This window comes from Caretta caretta, chromosome 17 (genome assembly GCF_965140235.1).
Source record: "Caretta caretta isolate rCarCar2 chromosome 17, rCarCar1.hap1, whole genome shotgun sequence".
Lineage (NCBI taxonomy): Eukaryota > Metazoa > Chordata > Testudines > Cheloniidae > Caretta > Caretta caretta.
The window spans coordinates 10,789,140-10,812,360 of NC_134222.1; the positions used below are offsets into that span (position 1 = coordinate 10,789,140).

The 23,221-nt window shown below is 48.9% G+C and overlaps 1 protein-coding gene across 2 annotated transcripts in view; it reads left to right on the top strand.

Annotated features, from left to right (window-relative positions):
• The window catches only part of RAP1GAP2 (RAP1 GTPase activating protein 2), a 253,052-nt gene that overhangs the window by 18,496 nt on the left and 211,335 nt on the right, over window positions 1-23,221 (top strand). Inside the window, exon 1 of one of the 2 annotated variants that reach the window (XM_048824056.2) lies at window positions 2,576-2,776. The exons of the other annotated variant lie outside the window; for it this stretch is intronic. The gene's annotated coding sequence lies outside the window, so the exon portion shown is untranslated. Of the gene's footprint in view, window positions 1-2,575; window positions 2,777-23,221 lie in introns of those variants that run through there. 2 annotated transcript variants of the gene reach the window in all.

Sequence of the window (23,221 nt, forward strand, 5' to 3'; positions counted from 1 at the left end):
AGAACCTGAGTCACTTCTGAAAATGGGACTTAGGATCCTAAGTCACTTAGGTCCTTTGGAAAATTTGAAAATTGACTTCAGTGGGACTATTCAGGTGCTGTACATTAGGCACATGGTGACGTTCATTGCTGAATCAAGCCTTAGAGGGTATGCATTCTAGATCAATTTGTGATATACCACAAACCCAATGTACCAGTTCCTGATAGGCTTTCTGAGTCTGGTTTGGAAGAAAGATGCAAAATCTCTGGGAGATTATTTGTTTTCACTTTGGCCTTTCCACACTAGTGTTGCCTGGGAGCAAGCCATCTAACTACTTGGATTGTAAGCTCCTTGGGGCAAGGACTGTCTTTTTGTTCTGTGTTTGTACAGCGCCTAGCACAGTGGGGTCCTGGCCCATGCTAGGTTTGCCAGGCATCCGGCTTTTGACCGTTAAAAGTCTGGTTGGTGGTGCAGCAGGGCTAAGGCAGGCTCCACGCGGCACCCGGAAGCAGCCACCATGTCCCTGCAGCCCCTACGTGCTGGGGTGGCCAGAGAGGCTCCGCGCGTTGCCCCCGCCTGAGTGCCAGCTCCGCAGCTCCTATTGGCTGGGAACCACAGCCAATGGGAACCGTGGGGGCAGTACCTGCGGGTGCGGGCAGTGCATACCACGCAGAGCTGCCTGGCCGTCCCTGCACCTAGGAGCCGGACATGCCAACCGCTTCTGGGAGCTGCACGGAGCCAAGATAGGCAGGGAGCCTGCCTTAGCCCCGCTGCAATGCCTACCCGGAGCTACCTGAGGTAAGCGCTACTTGGCAGGAGCCCGAACCCCCACCAGCATCCCAACCCCCTGCTTCAGGTCAGAACCCCCTCGCGCACACCCTCCCTCCCAGAGCCTACCCCCCAGTCCTGAGCCCCCCTCCTGGAGCCCACACCCCGTACTCCCTCCCACACCCCAACCTCCTACCTCAGCCCTGAGCCCCCTCCCACACCCCAACCTCCTACCTCAGCCCTGAGCCCCCTCCCACATCCAAACACCCTCCTGGAGCCTGCACTCCCTCCCTGACCCAGCCTGGAGCCCCCCTCCTGCACCCCAAAACCTCATCCCCGGCCCTAGCCCAGAGCTCACACCCCCGGCTGGAGCCCTCACCATCTCCCATACCCCAACTTCCTGCCCCAGCCCAGTGAAAGTGAGTGAGGGTGGGGGAGAGTGAGCAATGGAGGAAGGGGGCATGGAGTGAGTGGGGGCGGGGCCTCAGAAGTGGCAGGGCCTCAGAGAAGGGGTGGGGCCTTGGAGAAGGGGGCAGAGCAAGGGTGTTCAGTTTTGTGCGATTAGAAAGTTGGCCACCCTAGTCCATGCATAGGGCTCCTAGGCACTTGAGTAATAATACATCTAACAATCTGGAGTGTGCATGCGTGTGTGTATCTGTGCACAAAGGTCTTAAGGTCTGACACTTGATGATATTCAAAAAAAATCTTATAAATTGCTCATAAACCATGGTGCTAAACTTAGTATAAATATATAGGTAGTTCTAATTCAAATCTATAGACGTTTACGTATTCTGCAAAATCCAGAATGTTGCCTAAACTTGCATCCATCCATCCCCTAGAGGGCAGGCTAATACTCTAGAGGCCAGTTTCTTTGCTGGTGTGAATTCGTGTAGCTCTGCTAACTGAATTAAGCTCGGTCAATATTAGCCGCTTTTAAACTGATTTAAGTGCAACCACACCAGGGTGTTGCACTGATTTAACTAAATCTATTTCTAAATCAGTTTGATTACATTGCTGCAAATTTGGTATAGGCCTGGATTAAACAGCTTGACAGGGTTACACCATTCACCTTACTCTGTCACCCTGATTCTGACAGCCAACAGATGGGATGCAACGTAAACTGGGCTGACACTTAGAAAGCATGGGTTAAATCGTGCTCTTATTGAGGCCAGTGGAATTTTTGCCATTTATTTTAGTGGGGGCTTTGGCCCTTAAGGGCTTTTATTTGAAATCCGATCATGAGCCATGTCTCTCTTTATTTCAATTATAATGTTACATCCCAACAATGGGTTCTGTGCAATATTAGAGACTCCGCTTTCAGAATTTAATCAGAAGGTTTTAGGTTTTTTTTAATAAATGGCCGAACCCTTCTTTTCTAGAGAAAAACAAAAAGACTGACTCGGCTGGAGGAGCCGCAGCTTTCGTAAATTGGTGTTGCTCCGTTGATATCAACATCAGTTTACACCAACCGAGGATCTGGCCCAATAATTTAATGCTTAATGACCCCTCCCCCCATCATTTTTACTCCTAGCCATCCCTAGTAACAGTCTCAGATTCTCAGCCTGCTACCTCCTTTAAAATGCACATACCTTTATTCCAATTTTTCTAATCTAAATGCTGGCTGAGTCCACACGGGTGGAATAGTGGGGATCGGTACAGATGTATTTTTAAAAAATATTCTTTTGTATCCAACAACTGTCGCCCTAATGCAGTCAAAACACTTAAAAACAACTCTTTTGTTTCCTTTAAAAAGCACCGAAGGGTTGCTGCGATAAACAGCACCCGAGAGCTGTTAAAGCCCCCTTGTGGCTGTGAGTATTGTTGGTGTTTTGCCAAAAGCCCGTGGAGCATTAAAACAGCAGGTTAGCAAAGCCAGACACATAATCTACTAAAATCAACAATGCAATAGCTGCAGCTCCACGTCAAGAGTACTGTGTGGCTGGAGCAGTTACATTTCTCTGCATTTATTTAGCCTTGATGGTAACAGTAAGTGTAAATTTTGCATAGAGAGAGCAGCAAGGAAGTCAAGGTAAGATACCGTTTGAGTCTTGCTAAATTTGAACTGTAGTCACAATATATAGCAATATTTGAGGACCATGTGGCTATCCATATGTAAAGTAGAAAATGTATACACAGAAGCTCTTTAATGGAAAATGTGTATCTATACTGTATAAAGTACATAATTGTCCTTGCCTCTCTACTGTATGTTTGTATGCATATAAATTAAGGCATGTCTGGAGGAGCTATTGTTTCAGTGTCTTACAAATCTCAATTTGTGTGTCTGTGTTAAATGTGTAATGACTAACGTTGAACAGGAAGGCTTTATACATTAGATACGTGTGGACACCAAGAAGAATATCCTTCTTGATTTGAATGTGTGATCTGTATGTAAGCTACTGTCGCATGCCACATTTATTTGGAACAGCAAATGATCCCAAGGTGTACGTGGAAATTTGAAAATTCAAAGGAGGCAACTTCAAAAGGTCTCTTCAGTGCTCTGCTCGCATATATGAATGGGGAATTCTTGATTGTTGGTGCTGTTTTCAAATGGCTTTTTTACTAGAATTGTGTAGGGGGACATTCTGCCTGCAGACAGACACCACCTCTGCGAACATGCGTCTCTAAGTACTGTATGCTTGACATAAATAGGACAATGGAGAAGCTTCCTCCGAATATATATCTTTAGCATCACAGTAGAATGTTTTCAGTAGAGACCTTCTTCCCCTTTGTTGTGTTTTTGTGGAAGATCTCTCGCTTATCTTGAGAAGACGGGGCATAATGCCCGCTCATAAAGCATATACAGTGCACAGCACTGCTCTTGTCATCTCATCTCTGTGGACACAGTACAAGCGACGAACCCTGTTCATGAACTATACCACAGCAGTGATAAGGGATGGGAGATTGGTCATTTGCATCCCAGGTGTAAAAAGGGAATGAGATTTTCTTATATCCTGATTCTGTGTATTCCAGGCACTGCCTGTCTTCTTTAAGACCCTTGTTATAGTATTGCAAGGGACATAGTATCTGCCCACACGGCACATTGTATTCAGGATTGGAAATCAGCCAGTGATTCTAAATTCAGACTAAGAAGTGAGATTCAGACAGCATAATTCAGTTTTTGTGAGTAGCAGGTTTAACTAAATCTCTTTCTTCCTTCACAATAGGTGCTTCTTAAAAGGTAGCTGATGGTAACCCTATGAATAAATATGTTCTGCTTCTTTACCAGATATTTTCTGCACCTCTCCTCCTTCATCCTTTTTTGTTAAGGCTATTTGCATGAAAATAGGATGATGGTTTTTTTTTTTTTTTTTTTTTTTGTGAGTCCATCTGCTTCTGACTCCTGTTCTGCACCTGAAGTCAGAATCACTTGTGTATCACTGTTGGCTGTGATGGAAACAGATACGTGACCCCAACATCAGCCTGAGGAGCTAGAGATCAGCCAAAACAAGGGTCATGAATCTGAACCCCTCCAGTTGCATGTGGGGCACGGATCCAAGCCTACCCCTGGTTCCAGGTTGGATCCTAAACCATAAGGGGCTGTTGTTTTCTGGTTCTGGTTTGGATGTAGCTGAAATCTCACAAGAACATTCAAGATTTTGTGAGAGAGGCTGATTTACTGAGATTTCTGACATCATGGTCTAAAATCTTGCAAGTACCTGATGTAAGTATAACCCAGTACAAAATCAAAAAGTAGCCCTGATTTGGCCTTGAATCAGAACTCCGAAGCCTGCTTAAACCTAAATTGTGATCCAGAACACCTCTCACTCAGCCCATCTCCTCTTGGCCATGTGCTCCCTTTGGTTAAACAGTGCGGAGTGTGGATAGATTTAATAGATTACAGCTTACTAAGAAAAGTGACCAGAAACCCACCTGCATGTCTTCACCCATAAAAAGAGACTGATCGTAAGGCAACAGTGCGGGAGGACCGTTAAGTGGATTTGTAGGGGAATGGTCAGATGGAAAGAGAAGGAGTCAAGACCAGCCCTTTTTGCTTCAGCTGTTGTCGCCTATAAAATACAGACAAACATGCACTGCAAAGTTAACAGAAGAACGGCCACACTGGGTCAGACCAATGGTCCATCTAGCCCAGTGTCCTGTCTTCCGACAGTGGCCAGTGCCAGGTGGCCCAGAGGGAATGGACAGAACAGGGGAATTATCGAGTGATCCATCCCTTGTTGTCCAGTCCCAGCATCTGAGCAGTTAATGCCACTCCAACCAGCAGTAGCTAAGGGATCACAGCAAAGGATGGAATAGTCCTGAAATATAAGTAGCCCTGCTGATGGTAGCGTCAGGGGGAGTCATGTGTGTCCATGCAGTGGTACTCGTCTGTTTGCCTACTTCAGAGTGTGGTGGGGGGAGCTGCCCTCTGGGGATGCAGAGTGTGTGTGTGTGTGTGTGTGTGTGTGTGCACGCGCACTGCTCCTTTCAGGTGCCCTCGGCGTTTTGGTGCATCCCTTCTGAGCTACGTTCACACCGAGGAAGAGCGTGAGACCCCAGGAACTAGGTGCTCTCAGTAGTAAAGAGCAGGAGGAAAGAAATACAGAAAATCTGCGATGTATGAACAGCTTCTTTCTAAAAAGTATGGTCATTTAGCAGATGTCAGCTGCCCTTTAATCACGGTTGAAGGGATAGGATTCTAACGGGGGCAGCGCTATGGCCGGAAAAGGCAGACTAGCCGTGCACGTCAAAATGGGTTCCACTGAATAATGGTTAAATAATCCATTTAATGAAAGATGGGGAAGCTGTGAAATTTCTTGATCTGTCATCTTTCAAGACCAGATAAAACCCCTTACCCAGCGGTGAGCTGGAGCCGGTTCGCACGAACCGGTGGTTGAATTTTGAAGCTGTTTTAGGACCGGGCGTTAACCCGCCTCCCTGCAGGGGGCGCTGAGGCTTTGAAGGGCTCCGGCCGGGAAGTGATGTAATTCCTCCTCCGGCCACCGGGGGAGCTGCGCTGCGGGAGCCACATGGGCTGCCACCTGGCCATGGCCACGAGCCCTGGGGCTGCTGCTGCTCCCCCGACCCCTGGTCCTGGGGCTCCCGCTGCTGCCTGGTGGGTTCCCGGCTGCTCTGCTGGGCCTGGGCTGCGTCCAGCTGCTCTCCCCGTGAGCCCGTAGCCAGCCCCTGCCCGCAGCCAGCCCCTGCCCCCCCTGTCCGTAGCCAGCCCCTGCCCGCAGCCAGCCCCAGCACCCCCTGCCCTGCCTCCCGCCAGCCCCTGCACCCCCTGCCCTGCCTCCCGCCAGCCCCTGCCTGCAGCCAGCCCCTACACCCCCTGCCCTGCCCGCAGCCAGCCCCTGCCCTGCCTGCAAGCCAGCCCCTGCACCCCCTGCCCGCAGCCAGCCCCTGCTGCACGCACTGCACCCGCTGCCTCCAGCCAGCCCCTGCCCCCCTGCCCGTAGCCAGCCCCTGCCCGCAGCCAGCCCCTACACCCCCTGCCCTGCCTCCAGCCAGCCCCTGCCTCCAGCCAGCCCCTGCACCCCCTGCCCGCAGCCAGCCCCTGCCGCACGCACTGCACCCCCTGCCTGCAGCCAGCCCCTGCCTGCAGCCAGCCCCTGTACCTCCTGCCTGCAGCCACCCCCTGCCCGCAGCACACCCCCTGCCCTGCCCGCAGCCAGCCCCTGCCCCCCCTGCCCGCAGCCAGCCCCTGCACCCCCTGCCTGCAAGCCAGCCCCTGCCCCCCCTGCCCGCAGCCAGCCCCTGCCCTGCCTGCAAGCCAGCCCCTGCACCTCCTGCCCGCAGCCAGCCCCTGCCGCACGCACTGCACCTGCTGCCTGCAGCCAGCCCCTGCTGCACGCACCCCCTGCCCTGCCTCCAGCCAGCCCCTGCCCGCAGCCAGCCGCTGCCGCAAGCACCCCCTGCCCTGCCTCCAGCCACCCCAGCACCCCCTGACTGCAGCCAGCCCCTGCTGCACGCACCCCCTGCCCTGCCTCCAGTCAGCCCCTGCCCGCAGCCAGCCCCTGCACCCCCTGCCCGCAGCCAGCCCCTGCCGCACGCACCCCCTGCCCTGCCTCCAGCCAGCCCCTGCTGCACGCACCCCCTGCCCTGCCTCCAGCCGGCCCCTGCTGCACGCACCCTCTGCCCTGCCTCCAGCCAGCCACTGCACTCCCTGCCTCCAGCCAGCCCCTGCACCGCCTGCCCGCAGCCAGCCCCTGCCACACGCACCCCCTGCCCTGCCCGCAGCCAGCCCCCGTCTCCAGCCGCCTCCACATCCCCTGCCCGCAGTCAGCCCCTGCCGCACCCCCTGCCCTTTATCCAGCCAACCCCTGCTGCACCCCCGCCCTGCCCACACCAGCCTGTCTCCAGCCACCCCTGCACCCCCTGCCCACAGCCAGCCCTGCCGCACCCCCTGCCCTGCCTGCACCAGCCCCCGTCTCCAGCCACCCCCGCACCCCTTGCCCACACCAGCCCCTGTCTCCAGCCACCCCTGCACCCCCTGCCCGCACCAGCCCCTGGCGCACCCTCTGCTGCCCGCAGCCAGCCCCTGCCGCACCCTCTGCCCTGCCCGCAGCCAACCCCTGTCTCCAGCCAGCCGTGCATCCCCCTGCCCTGCTTGCAGCCAGCCTCTATCTCCAGTCAGTCCCTGCTCTGTCTCCAGCCAGCACCACACCCCCTTGCCTCCAGCCAACCCCGCACCCTCCTGTCTCCAGCCAGCTCCATACCTCCTGCCCTGGCTGCAGCCAGCCCCGCACCCCGTGCTTCCAGCTAGCCCTGTCCCATGCCCCTGTCTGCAGCTGGCCCCACGTCCACTGGTGCCCTGCAGTTCCCAGGGCAGTAACCCTGCACACCTGCTTCAATGAGGGGGGCATGGAGCAGCTAGGACCCACACATGTGCACCCCCTAGGGTGACCAGACAACAAGTGTGAAATATCAGGACGGGGGTGGGGGGTAATAAGAGCCTATATAAGAAAAAGACCCCAAAATAGAGACTGTCCCTATAAAATCGGGACATCTGGTCACCTTAGCACACCCCCAGGGTGTGGCGGGGACCCACACCTGTGAAACGGAGCTCATTTCTAGCTCAGGCCCATCTTTTTAAAAAAGAACTTTAGGCAGGGTTAACACACGTCCGTATTGTCCCGGACAGGTCTGGCTTTTTGGTTCTTAAATCGCCGTCCAGGAAAATACAGACGTATGGTAACCCTGTTGGTACAAAAAAATACATACTGGGGCACATCCCTTAAATTAGAACTTTTTGTAGGGAACTGGTTGTTAAGATTTTGGCAGCTCATCACTGCCTTTACCCTAGAAAGAGCAGAACCATTGAATCGCACAGATGCGGTACTGTGGTGTATCCCATTTAAGGATAGTGATGTCCCCGGGCCAGTCGACCATGTTCCAAGGCTCAGCCCCTTTAAGAACAGGCATGCTGGGATGCGTAGTTCCCTGAGGGATCTGGGGAATTGTAGTCAGAGGGAGGGGAGGAAAATATCAGGTGATGATCATGTGACCAGCTACAGTATATAAAGGAAGCCTGTTGCTCAGAAAGCACAGAGGGATGGAGGGGTTTGCTGGTGGTGGAAATTGTAGTTGACAGACCTGTGGGAAGCAAAGCAAAGCGTGGGTGGAGCCTCAGCTGGGAAAGGCTATATAGGACTGTGAAGCCCTGGAGGGAAGGATAAGGGTGATGAGGCCCTGGTGAAGGTCTTCAGGGACTTTGGGAAGGGCTGGGAAGAACTGGTGAGCTTGGGGAAGGGGACTAGAAGCTTTGCTTTCAGTGAAGCTTACTTTATGTTCATAAACCAAACCCCAGAAGGGGAGTGGTAATTCAAAAGTGCCAGTTGTGGGTGTTTTTCTTGATGGGTATAAAAATCAAGGTAGTGGATGCACCTGATGGCAGAGTAGGTAAGCTGTTGCTTCAGGTATATATCTGCCGATGTTCATCCTCACAGCAGGTGGATTTCCACCTGGTGCAAAGGTCTCAAACAAAATCCTAGGCACCACTGAAGCCCCAAGTAAGTGGTGTAATTGAGTTTCAATATTGCACAAGGTGTCTGCACTAGGGTGACTCTTGCATACGCTGAATGAAAACATGCATTGTATGTAAACTAAAATGTTTGTATTTTAAATAGATTAACTTGGATATAAGGGGAGTGCATGATACGTTCAAGAGAGACTGGCTCCAAGTATCTCTTTAATCTTCTGAGTAACCACATTAAAGTCAAGACTGTGCCATGAACCCTGCAATCTCCTACTGTCATCACTGTGTGGTGGGAAAAAGTGCAGTGCTAAATAAACTCAGGACAGTCACTCCAGCTCCTGATACTTAAAAAGTCCCAGTCTAATAATAATAATAATGGTCTATAACCCTTTTTATATTTTTAAGCACTCTCCAAATACTCATGATCTGCAAGGGTTGGTCTTGGTTCCAAACTTTCTCCAAGTTGAGGAGTATTTGGATCTAGGCTTTAGGTTAGGGCCCATCTCTAATGTGGACTAAACACTAACTAAACCATAGAAGTGTTTTGTTAAATAACTGCATTGTGGGAAACTGCGCATTCAACATCTCCACATTGCTCTGCCATCAGTTATACAAGTAGCCAGAGCCCCTGGCATTGCTGGGTGTCTAAAAGACTCTTGACTACTGTGTAGCAAGTAGCTGTTTGAGGGTAAATCATTGCGTTTTCTGTGAAGTAGGAAGACTAGTAATGGGGCACCTTTTATCCCAGCATTTTCGATAATAGGGGAAGGACCCTGTGATGGGGTGCTTGCCCAATACTGGCAGCAAGGGGTTAACAGGGCCCTAGGGAGGCTGCGCAGGAAGTAGCCAGTAGGAGAGGGGCTGCGAGGAACAGCTAATCAGATCCCAGAAGGCCCATATTAGAAGAATTGCAGTTACTCCCTGAAGTTCAAGGAGGGAGGACTGGGTGCCTGGCAGGCAGAAGGAAGCTAGCACCCTGGCTAGAGAAGAGCTTCTGGCTGGCTGCTGAGATTTGCAGGCTGAGGTCCTGAGGCAAGGACAAAGGGGCTGCTGGGGCCACTGGGGAAGTGGCCGAATAATTGGCTGCAGTCGCCGCTGGGGACGTGGCGGGACAGTTGGACTGCAACACTCGCCCCTGGAAGGTGGGCGCACAGCTCTCGACGCGTCCGCAGGGTTGCGTCCTGAAGAGAATGCTGCGTTCCGTGGAGCGATGTGGGTCTGGGAGCAGAAGTGATGGCGGGCGAGGCACCCCCAGGCGTGGGTGTAGTGACCTGTGGAGCTAATCCCCAAGATGATCAGCAGGAGGCGCCAGCATGGTGAGTGGAGCCCCGTCACAGATCCTAAGAGCCAACACTCAAACTTGGGCAACTGGAGTTAATCTCCTAAATAAGTTGCCTGACTTTAAAAATGCTGAGCCTCCCTCAATGTCAAAGGGTGCTGCTGGAGCTCAGTGCCTCTGAAATATCAGGTCGCTGACCAAGGTGCCTGGTTTTGGTCTCCTAAGTGTGAAAATGTTGTTGGTTGAAGTCCCCTTGAGCTGGCAGTGAGTGAGAGCCCTGTACAGTGTTAGTGTTGTGTACCTGGCTTGCATGGTGCCATGAACCAAGCTAACTTATTACACAATGTATTAGAATACATCTGTGGCCCTGCCTGATGTGCAGGATTTCTGTATTCCGAGTGGGAGAAGCCTCTTCTGTCTTGAGTGTACTGGGAGTGTTATCCAAAAGACCTGCATGGGCTGTGTTCTGCTCCCAGGGTGTCAGAGTAACTAGGAGTTACTTGTATTGCATGGTAGGAGAACCAGGCTTTGGGATCTGGCGCCTCTTCTGCAGCTTGAAGACAGTCCTTCATCCTCTTAAAAGCTCCTAGGTAACAATGAGATCTATACTGTATTGAGAAGACAGATTAGCATCAATAGACTTTAAATGCTGAAATAGTTAAACATATTGATCTTCACGGCAATCCTGTTGGCTCTTGCTCCTGAGAAATTCAGGCTTTAAATTGTTTGTTTGCCTTCTCTTTCTCTAAGAATGAGATTAGCAGAAGTACAAATACTCTTAGACATTCAATAAAAGCTGATTATTTTGCTATGACCACGCATCCAGTTGAACAAAGTCCTTTGTCAGATCACTTTCAACAGCCCCAGTTGAATCAATGCTATTTTATCAGGGCATCATCTGTGTACATAACCAGTTTACACTCACTAATGACATATGGCCAGATCCACATCTTGTGTAAATGTGCACAGTTGCCTTGAAGTCAATGGAGTTAGGGTGAATTACACCAGCTACGGATCTGATCTGCTTCTGAAGTAGCCATTTAACAAAAGGTTTTATGGTATGCCCCACAAAGAAAGATTGTAGGATGTCTTCCCGGGTACACTTGAGTGCCCCCCCACCTCTTCGTCACTCAACAAACTGGTGTGTTTTAAGTCTCTGGAGTCCGAACAGAGTCCATGCACGGTGTTTGTCTTGGGGTCCTTAGAGGATCTGCACCCCAAGAATTTGTCTATCTAGCACGCCATCCTGACTCTTTATACCCTACTGTCCATTGCCCAGGACTTGGAACCAATGCTGACCCCACAGGTTCCTCTGTATCTTAAACACATCCTCTCCCAAAATCCCACTGATGATATGAGCCTTCTGTATTGCAGATTAACATGCTCAGATGGCCTGTGGTTAGGTGTAGTACATACAGGACTCGAACACACAGCATTGTTCTTCAGTAGCATAACAAATACACAGATATACCAAAATAATAAATCTCATGTGTGGTTCTCTGCCTCAGTTTCCTCTCCACTCAAGAATATTCTTTGAGCTGGCGTCAGGGTCATCTGAGGCTCTCCAATGTCCTTCTGTTGTAGTGCATGGGTTGGGTGCTTCTGAAACATGGAGGCTTCTCCCTTAGCTTGCCTCCTTTGACTGTGGCTGGCCTGTCCCCTTCCCTCCTCCTGCCCAAACTTCTTGTGTGTGGGTCTTTCCTCCTATGAGTCCTTTTTAAACACCTGTTTGGTCACTTCTGTCTTGTTGGCCTCCTTGGAGAATTCCACTCCCTCCGTTTTGCACCTGCCTTTAGGCAAGAGGGGGAAGTATCTTCTCCCAGCTTGGGCAACCCCTCTTAGCATATCTATTGGCTGATCAAGGAACAATCATTATAATTGGGTACTCCCCATTGTCCTCGCTCTGGTATGTACCTGTTGTAGATCTTGTCGGCAATGGTGGCTACCCAGAGGCAGAGGGCATTCATGATCAAACCGTTTGATATCAACAACTGCATAATAAAGCCATGAGATCAACCTGAATTCATATATTTTACTTATGTTTCCAAAATTGTCACAGTCTATTTCCACTGATACTCCACTTTACTTTGCACAAATAAATCAAACATTCTTAGTGTCTTGGTTGTATTTCTAGTATAATTTCACAATCAGTGTGTTGTGATCAACAATCTTAAAAAGCCACCAGCACCTTTATTGAGGCAGCACCCTAGTTTGTACCCCCCCCTTTTTTTAAATCGCTAGTGTATGTAGACACATTAATTGGAATATTTCCAGCAGCAATTCACATTTTAGAAAAATCACACGTCTTAAATGTAAATAGTTGTTCAATCTCCTGATCGGGTTTGGTTTTTCAAACAGAATAACCAGTAGAGGCATCTAATGCTTCAGGACAAATCATTTTTTGTAATCAGCAGTGTGTTCCTCTAGCTACTTTTAATGATTCTGGGCTAAATCCAGTGTAACCTTGTCTGTATTGTTCAAATGCCTCTTACTGGATGACCTCAGTAAAAATGAGCTTATGTTCGCTCTTCCATTTGAATTTGTGGGTATGTAGACTTGTTAGTGAAGCTGAAAAGGGGCTGTTTGGACGGGTGGTTAGAGCAAAGCAGTTGAGAGCCTGGATAATCATAAAGGCCAGTCTGAGCTGAGGTTTTGACTTCCCTGTGTGACCACTGGTAAGTCACTTGACCTTTCTGTACATAATGGTATGCGTACATTGCAATCATGGGGTGTAATTGCTGCTTGTGTAGATGCAGCTTTAATCTAGCTAGTTTGGGTACCAGAGAGTGAAGCTGCAGCTGCATTGGTTTGTGCAGCTTGTTTAAAGGAATACAGACTAGCACATCTGGGGATTAGCTTGATTAAAATGGAGGTGTCCAGGGAAAAACCCTAGAAGCATTTGCATTGTTTTGTTTCTCCCATGTTCTTAGATTCTGAACTCTCAGAGCAAGGACTGTTCTTAAATACTTAGAAAGGGCCTGGCATGGAGTGGGTGCTAATGCAAATAAATACCTGCAAGTCTCATTGTATTTTTCTTCCTTTGGTCAAATATCACATTTAGATAGATTGGGGAATTGGATCTTCAGTTTTCTATGCACACATTGGCATCCCCAGGCTTATTTTATTGTGTCCTGAGCCTCACAGATAAACATCCAAGATCTAGGGAGTGTTCCCAGTTGAGCTGGGTAAGCTGGCACGTACTGTAAATTGCATATATTCCTTCTCTATCTCCTACACAGTATTCCAGGTAACAAACAGCGTGAACGGGATCCCAGAAATGCATTACAGGTAGGCTCGTAATGACAATCAGTGCAACTAGTTCTCTGACTTATGTAAACCACATTAAGGCCTCTCAGAAATGTACCCTGCTGTGTTTGATGTTGAGCTAATAATCACCTCTTGGGTGACTGAGTTGTTTGTGATCACTTTTGGTAGTTGCCTGAGAGAGGTTTCACTAGACCCGAGAAAGCGTGTTAATAATGACATAACGTGTCCTGTGTATGAACAATGCATCTTAAATAGCAACCTGCAAAAAACAGGCTTTGGAATCTTTTCTTTTCTTTTCTCCACAGGAACCCACTGCTCTAGGCATGTCGGTAGATTTCCAGCCTCATTCCACTGTAGCAGTAGCATGGGGAAAAGTAGCAGGCAGCCTCCTTTGTTCTACAATTCATTCCTGTGCTGCCTTGCTTTGCCTTATCGATAGGGCTGGGATGTGGAATGTCTTTTAGCGGCCACGATATAATCTAATCCCGTTCCTGCATGGACACTACCTTTTCATGTAGAATTGGAATAAAAAGATGAATAGTGTTGCTATTCCTTTAGTCTAAATCAGTGCATGAGGGATTAGAACATTAATGATGCAATTTGTCTTCTGCAGCCAAAGGAGCAAAGCAAAGAACTATACTGTCCTTCCTGGGCATAATTTCAGCACCAGCTGTTCATCAGTAAAGGTACTCCTCGATACTAACAAGTGTGCCCATCTCTCCCTTGCCTGTATTTCGATGATCTATCACAGATCTTTCTATATGCAAATAGGTGGGTAAGATATATGCCAACTGTTCTTTGCAAATCAGAAATAAATGCATGGTTTGTTCATAATCACTTTTAGAAAAAAATCTGAGTTTTCTTCCTGATGAATTCCAGTAGGATGTTACTTGCTGGCATTTTGGCAACTGTAGAAATTTGAGATGGAAAAGACTTGCTGGCAAAATGCTAAAGAGGACTGTAATTTTGGGTGTCCTGAGATGGTTTTGAGATATTCCAAGTTGGACCTCTGAAATTAGAGAACACTTCTGAAAAATTTGGCCTTCCTGTAGGACAGATTACTTCCATAGGCATCCGTAAGAGCAGAGGTGGGCAAACTATGGCCTGCAGGTCACATCCGGCCTGCGGGACTGTCCTTCCCGGCCCCTGTGCTCCTGGCCCGGGAGGCTAGCCCTCCTCCCACGCACCCACACCGCCGCACGGTGCAATGCTCTGGGCAGCGGGGCTGCAGAGCCCAGCCTGACCTGGTGCTCTGTGGTGCGTGGCCGCGGCACGGCTGCCTATGCTGGTGCAGCCATGCTGCTAGCCACCGGTGCTCCAGGCAGCGTGGTCAGGGGTCAGGGTGGGGGGGGGTTGGATAGAGGGCAGGAGAGTTCGGTGGGTGGTCAGGGGTGTGGATAGGGGTCGGGGCGGTCAGAGGGCGGGGAATGGGGGTTGAATGGGAGTCCCGGGGGGAGGGCAGTCAGGAAGGAGAGGAGTGGTTGGATGGGGTGGCGGTGGGCGGTCAGGGGACAGGGAGCAGGGTGGTGGTGGATGGGGCAGGGGTCCCAGGGGGTCAGTCAGGAAGGAGACGGGAGGTTGAATGGGGTGGTGGAGGGCAGTTAGGGGCAGGGGGCAGTTAGGGGGAAGGGGTCCGGGAGTGGTCAGGGAGAAGGGGTGGTTGGATGGTGTAGGGGTCCCAGGGAGGCAGTCAGGAAGGGGGGGGGTTGGATGCGGTGGCGGGGGGCAGTTAGGGGCAGAGGTCCCCAGGGGGCCGACAGGGGACCGAGGGGGGGGTGGATGGGGCAGAGGTCCCCAGGGGGCCGACAGGGGACCGAGGGGGGGGTGGATGGGGCAGAGGTCCCCAGGGGGCCGACAGGGAACAGGGGTAGGTGGATGGGGCAGGAGTCCTGGGGGGGCCGGTCCACGCCTGGCTGTTTGGGGAGGCACAGCCCTAACCCTAACCGGCCCTCCATACAATTTCAGAAATCCGATGCGGCCCTCAGGCCAAAAAGTTTGCCCACCCCTGAGTAAGAGGCTCAGCACTGGGTGAAGAGTTCACAATGTGGTCAGTGTAGTTTTGTTCAGTACGGTGACTCAAATTCAGACCGAGTATCGGTGGATGCATCTCTGAGGTAGAGTTGGTCAGGAATTTTTTGATGAGCCCTCCTTTTGCAAAAAAAATAAAAATAGTTATGTGTCCGAATCAAAAGTGCTCCTGAAATGGTTTTGACAAATCTCCTAACTCAAAACATTATTTAAAAACGTTGAAATTGTCAAAATGCTCCATTTTAACACTTCAGAAAATATTTTGATTTTTTTGCAATGAAATGAAATGTTGTTAGATTTAGACTAAAGGAAAGAAAAAAGTCAAAATTGAAACTCAACGTTTTGAAATTACTGCAGCAAAACATCTTGTTGGACCTGAAGCAAACTCTTTCTTTCAGATTTCTGGTTTAAAAAACACCAAGTTCAACTGCTGTCCTGATTGCAGGGTGGGAAAATAGTGTCCCATCCAGCTGTACTCTGAAGCCTTTTACTTGCAGCATTCGGTTTTCAAAATAAGTCTGTAATTTGCCCCTATATGTGCCTCATTATGGATGGCACTGAGCACTCACTGAATTCAGTAGGAGTTAAAGGCACTCAACACCCTGCAGGTGTTTCCCAGGGTTCTAACCCTGTCTCTTCCTGCCTGCGGTGTGTGCTCACGTTCCTGTGTCTGTTCTTTTTCTCTGTCGCCTGCATCCACCGTTTCTCTGTCACCTGAAACAAGGGGAAGCCAGGACACACAGCTGCTGCAACCTCAGCCAGCAGGGGGCGTTTTTTGCATGACACAGGGACTGATCTGCAGCACATTAATTAGCTGATTACACTGCTAACTCAACATGAAGCTGTGTTATTCATGTGCAAACTATGTTAAAATAATGCTAAGTGATCTGGCTTAACACAGCACAAGGTCTGGCTAATTCCAGTCTGGGCTGGTTGCAGCTGTCAGAGGATTATTTTGCTCCTTCAGAAAACAAGTGACAGTCATTTTACCCCTATCTTGATAGATCCTCTTTAATAGGTTTCAGAGTAACAGCCGTGTTAGTCTGTATTCGCAAAAAGAAAAGGAGTACTTGTGGCACCTTAGAGACTAACCAATTTATTTGATTTATTTATTTATTGAATTTATTTGATACAGTATGCATCCGATGAAGTGAGCTGTAGCTCACGAAAGCTTATGCTCAAATAAATTGGTTAGTCTCTAAGGTGCCACAAGTCCTCCTTTCCTCTTTAATAGGTTCATTAGTGCAAATTTGTGCAAGCTGCAGTCTTCTGATGGAAATGCTGTCCTTTTGATCTAACTAAGCTTGGTAACAACATAATATTTAGCACACTAAAAGCAGGGTCCCTTCCTAACCTGCCCTAGAAACACAGTTCACACACTGTGTAAAATGCAAACGTGTGCTACTTCCTGACCTTGGTTTATTAATAAGCAAAACAGCAATAAGATAATAAAGTTCTGCTGGTGCCTCGCCAGATTTAGCTGCTCCGAGGGTTCCTCCCTGCAAGATTGCTCAGCCCACACCCTATATCCTCTCTCCATCTCCCTGAAATCCAACTGGGGAAAAGTTACGTCCTCAGTAGAACTCCCTGAGCCCTTTTTCAGTGGAATCATCTCCTGCAAACTGGGCGGTTATTTCAGGCAAACGCTGCCAGCTGGATTTTTGTTACATTAGTTCTATGCTGATAGCATTTCATATGCTTAAATGGAGTCACTCCAGTGTAAGTGAGGGGAGAGACAGAACCATAGTTCTTTTCATTTTCAAATTGCTTTACCAATGGGCGCTTAATTCTGTGCTGGCTTGTGGAACTTCAGTGACTTCAAAGGGCGTACATTGGCTCTCAGTGCAGAATCTGCACCAATACTAGCTAGCTTTTCCTCACAACCCCTTCGTGAGGCAAGCAATATTATCATCCCCATTTACAGAAGGGGGGGAAAACTGGGCCAGAGTGGTGAAGTTTCCATTGGCCTCAATAAGAGTTAGAATAGAACTCAGGACTTCCAGGCTGCCATTCCTCTGATCAGGCCATTAGACAGGACCCTTCTACATTTATTGTATTGTATATGCAGCTTATGCTGTGCATATGTATCGATAATTTTGAAGAATGTATTTCCCTGGCCCTGCATACCCTTTCCCTTACAGTGTCCTGTGACTGGTTCAATAGTCTTTTTAAAACCCCCCTGAAAACTTCTCATTTTGAAATGACCAGCCAGCTTTCACTTTAGTTGCACAGAAGGACTGATAGGAAATGCGGGTTCAATCCTGCAAGAGACCGAGTGCCCTCAATTCCCATTACTTCACGGAAAGCGGGAATTGAGGCTGCTCAGCATGTCACAGGAGGCAACTGGCACCTTGCAGGTCTGGCCTTTCAGCGTATGTCTACACTGCTCTCAGGAGGGCTGATTGCAACGGGATAGATAGACCCGTGCGACCTTCGGTGCTGCGAGCTTGCTTAAAATAACAGTGTAGTTGCAGTGGCATGGGCTAGTTTCCCGAGTTCTGTTCTCCGCCCCCTGCCAGACCCAAGGTATGTACTCACCACGGGCTAGCCCTCCCCACACTGTTATTTTTAGCAATCTAGCTCGATCCGAGCTAGCCTGGCTATGCCTACCTGTGCTGTCCAGCTGGCACAGTAGGCATCTGAGCTGGCAGAGGCGGGTAATGCATGTTTACAAGGGTCGGTGTGCTTTGCTCATGTGTGTGAGAAAGTGGGAGGGTGAGTGAGAGGGTGGGATGTGAGACTAGAAATGCTTCATTATCTGTCCTTTATGGAAACTGCCACCTCATTTACTGCAGGAAACCACATGTGTGATTAACAGTTACCAGGCAGCGGCTGCAGGGCAGCTTGGGGTCTCAGATTCTTCTTTTTCTCACCCATCTTCTTTTTCTCGCCCATCCACTCTGACCCTTAGCTCGAGCAGAACCTTTGCATTAAGGCTTTCATTATAAATCCGACGTAAGCACTGACTGTGGATAGCAAGTGAGTTAGCGTCCTCCTGGCCCACAATCATGTGCAGAAAATAGAGCGATGGGGGAAAAACCCAACTGCGATATACAGCTCAGTTATTCAATCATCTAGTTTTGCACTCAAATTGCTACACCCCCCCCCCCCATAATAAACACATTCAGTGGGCAGTATAAATGGAAGAGGAGTGTAGTTGCTCGTTAATAACACTTACTGCTTCTCCCCTGCAGATCTGAAAGTGCTTTACAAAGGAGGTTAAGTCCCAATGCCCTCATTTTATTTCTGGGAACTGAACCCCAGAGAGAATGAAGTGATTATGGCTTTCCCAAACGACACTGGAGACCAGCTGGGAATCTAAGATGATCTCGTGGCTTCCACTCCCCTGGACAACACAACTTCCCCACTGGATAACAGAGAATTCTGGGCCACACCTATTAAGGAAACGCTGCATTTTGTGTTATGATGCCATGGAGCCCTCTCAGTGCGTCACATTGCGTCAGTGCTTCCATCCTTCTCTGATTTCTCCTTCGTACCCACAGATGCATTTACAGCTATTTCCCAGCATCTCTCTTTTTCCCTTCTGAGATGCAGAGAGGAAAGCTGTGTGGGTGGCAGTCCCTACTGCTGACAGTAGCTGGCATCAAATTAAGAAGAGTAGACGAAGGGAGGTGTGAGCAAGATCTGATTCAGCGGAGCCCAAAGACGTTGCTAGTGCTTCATCTCAGTGCTTGTGTACCTAGGCAGCATGCAACACAGACGTCACTTAAGGGCTTAAATACTTTGCGGGCTCTCTGTTCAGGGGTGATCCCTGTGCTAGGGACTGATCCCAGATATCCTGAGTCTTAGTCCCGTGCATTAACCACGCGGATGGTTGAGAGGGCGAATGATGGGCTAAGGAAACTTTAACTGGTTTGAAATGAACCAGTGGTGGCTGTGATGGAAAAGCACTTACGGTCTGATGGCCTATGTGAAATGGGCTGGCAGCCTAGTTCCTACTGAACGGGTATCCACAATACAAAAGCAACGCTGCACATGTCACCGACTAGCTAAGTGAAGTGAGGCCTAACTCTTGATGGCGTTTCTCGGTCTCTTATGCACTGACTTTGAAATACCACCGCCGATCAATTTCAAGGACAGTTGGAGGCATCGCTGGGCAGAGCCCTGTTGATCCCGGTAGCAACCGGGAAACCTGACCGCTGCACCCGGTGCCCACTTGGTGCGGCAGGCAGAGGGGCGTTGTGACATGGGCGGTAACTCAGCCAGTCGTCATCCCCCTCCTTCCTATTATTTTCATACTTCAATCCCACTGGTTGAAACACGTTGGCAAATGAATACGGGTCGGGACTAGGGTGCTTTGCCAGAGTTGGGGCTCTGGGGCGGTGGGGGTTCAGGACCGGACTATCCGGGGCTGCTTCGGATCAGGATCTGTGTTGGTGGAGTGGGAGGAGGCTAGAGATTTGTCCTGTGACTCCCTCCTTGCCTGGCTCAGATGGGATCCTTTACCTCTGCCCCGTCGCAACTGTCTTAGTTCCTCTAACCAGGGCCCGTTGGTGCTGCAAGCAGAGAGGTTACTTGAGGGAGCAAGGGATGACTGGTTGTTGCCTCTGATGTCACAATACTAATACTCTGGCTTCTTTGCCTGCACCACCACTTGGGCCCAGCTAAGGGGAGGCTGTTGCGGTGAAACCAATAAAACAACAAAGAGAAGAATGGGAGCGGCTTAGACGACGTAACAGTACAGTGTAGGTTCAGTGGCAGAATTCTGTAAAATTGGTACAGATGGAGGGATACAGACTGTATTCCTGCCCCTCCTGCTGTTTCTGCATGAATCGGCAGTGAAGCAGTGAGCCTCTTGTTACTATTACAGTTAGGTTCATTCTTGTTTGGAGCCGTAGTGAGCATTTTAGCTTAACCCTCAATGCAGATGGACCTCATTTGTAAATTCCATCAATATGCAAGCTGCATGACTTGCTCTTTCCTCTTACTTTTCTCTAGGCATACCTCAAGGACCTGCTCCCTCTGAACACAATAGCAAAACTCCCATTGACTTCAGCCATGCAGGATCTGGCCCTGATCGCATACGACACTAACCAATTCCACAGCCAAACACTAGGCCCCAGTCCTGCAAGATGTGGAGCACCCTGGCGGAAGCTAATGAGAAAGGAGAGGGCTCAGCAGTGTGCAGGATCAGGCTCTCACATACTTAGTACAGAATGCTCTGACATTTCATTCCCCAGTGCCTTTGTCACAGAGCCCCAGAGAAGTCGTTTTGGCTATTACAGATGGTGCCAAAGATTCATCTTCCCTGGAGCTTTTGTGTTTCTTAATTTTAGTTGATTTGATTACAATGACTTGGCTATTACTGTTTTGAAGGGAACATTCTCCCCCCCCCCCCCCCCCGTTGGTTTCAGTCATACAGAATATTCCTGGGGCAGGAAAATGTCACAGCAGACAAATTGTTTCTGGAGAGGCTGCCATAAGGACCCAATGGCAGAGGCGAGATGTTCTGTAACAACACGTCCCCGGTGAAATGCCGTGTTCCCAGTTTAGCTGGTGCTCGTGGGTGGCCCAGGGGTGCTGCAGGTCAGCTTTGAGGTGTGTTGCCTGAACTGTGCTGGGGAAACAAAACATGTCTTAGGAACCTGATCCAAAGCCTCATGAAATCGGTGAAAAGACTCACTGACTTCAATGGGTTTAGGATCAGGTCCTGTGTGTAACTCTAACTTTCCTATCATTTTTGTTCCATCAAGATTTCAAAGCTATTTTTCGGATTGTTCTTTTCCATCAGAAAAACTGTATTGCAAACAAGACAGTCATAATCATTATCTTCACAGCAAAGGCATTGAATTAGGACGATATTGAATGACTGGCCAATGAAATAGTGTCCCACAGAATTAAGGTCCAGCGAGACAGAGTTCTAAGAAGTTTTGCACAGCCACCATGTCCAGTAGGGGAGTTCATTACTAGCAGGTGCCATTCAGCTGTCCTTTGCTTTTGGTGTTTGTTTGGAAAACCTTAAGCCTAAGGCTATTCAGATTCCTGTTGGTTGCTGTACTGGGTAATTCTGTGTCCATTTGGATCCAGCCTATGAGAGAGTCTGCAGTGGCGTCCTGAAGGCACAAATGAAATTTCTCTGTTTGGGGTCTGAGTGAATTACCCAAATCTATTGGACGGAAAGGCTCCTGTTGTTGTTATGATAGGTGCTGTGCAAACATGGTAAGAGACAGGCCCTAACCCAAAGAATTTACACTGAAAACAGAGAAGACTGACACAAGGTGGGGACAGAAGACGAGGCACAGAGGCGGGAAGTGACTTGCCAAGGTCACACAGCAGGTCGTGACAGAGCCAGGAACAGAGTCCAGATCTCCTGCCTCCCAGTCTGGTGTCGTGATCCCTAAACCACTCTGACTTCAACGGGCTTTGGATCAGGCCCTAAATTAGCAGTGGCTTTACTTCTATGCTGTCCCCTTACTCTCTATTTATACATCACACACTTGTAAATGTAAGGATTGGAATTCGGGATAAACCAGTAATAATTGCAGCTTAAAACCCTGTGAGCTTAAATTCTTAGAACAAAACTGCTTTTCTTTATTCAGTGAACTGCTGTTTCTGGCAAGGTTGCTAGGATCTGTTGGTGTTTCCTGCTGCTTCAGGAGATACAGTAACAAATAGCTAGATTGCAGCCGTGTAAAAAACATAAATTCCTCTAGTGCACATAGATGTTCAGGCAGATTCTTAGCTGGTGTAACCAATGGGGGAGTGATGCCGATTTACACCCCCTGAGAGCCAGCCTGGGTTCACCCATTTATTGCCGATGTGCCTGGCCATCAGGCCCTGTCTTCTGCATCTTGAGCCTGGGAGGAGGAAGAATTGTCTTCTTGAGGATGCTACTGTTCCATTTTCTTCTTCCATTGGTGTACTAAAGCTGTAACTCCTTCAAGGCAGTTGTGAGGCTATTCTTGCTGTCTGGGGTATGCCGGTGCTGCTAATGTCTGGAGGAGAATTATCCATCATCTCCAAGGATGCTCATCTGTCATTTAAAGTCATATGGCCAGACTTCACTTTGCTCCACTGTTCTAAATCCAGTGCAACTCCAGAGTCGTTGAGTTATTCTGGATTCGCAGTGGTGCCACTGAGGTCTGAATTTGACCCTTCTGCAGTTATTTTTAGCAACAAAGTGCAAAGCCCCAGCTAATAAAAATCTCATGCAGATGCTAACTGGGCCAAATTCTGTAGTTCCATTGACTTCAGTGGCAGTTCTACTTGCGTAAGGTTAGGGGATGTGGATATTTGGTATTAAGGATTTAAGTTTTATTTCCCCTTGTTGTTCCTCTTAAGATCCCTAGCACAAAAAGGGTGCAATTTCATATACAAGCTTAATCTGTGTCTTCAGGGCTCTGGGTAACTGGTAAAAATCTAGAGCAACTCCAATGACTTCAATGGAGGTACTCTGGATTTACACCAGTGTAACTGAGAGCAGAATTTGGCTTATACCTGAGAGGCATGGTTGGGTGGAATAGATGATGCCAGTGTTTTGAAAGAATCTGTTTGAGGGTTTTTTCTCAGCATGTTTTGTATATGTGTGTTAAATACACACACACACAATATGCATACGTACATATCTGCAGGAGCACTCAGAGGGCCAGACCCTCAGAAAGTATAAATGAGCATATCTCCATTGAATTTAGTGGGATTCTACTAATTTATACCAGCTGAAGATCTGCCCAAAGTATTTCATGTATGAAAGTAGAATGAATTATATTTCATTAAAGAGATGCTGCTTAAAAGGTTTGTTGAAATATAGTTGTCAGGAAGAGAAACGTTAAGGCGTGTGAGACAATGGGTCCTCAAACTAATTAACTTAGAGCTCCTACTGAGCTAGGAGATTGGTAAATGTTAGTATGCAAATAAGATATGTATGTATATTTGTCAGTTTCTCTTCCTTTTGTCTCTTATGTTAAATTGGCTTTGGCTTATCTGTATAAATAAGTTAGCTTGAGCTTTTGCAGGAGGCTCAC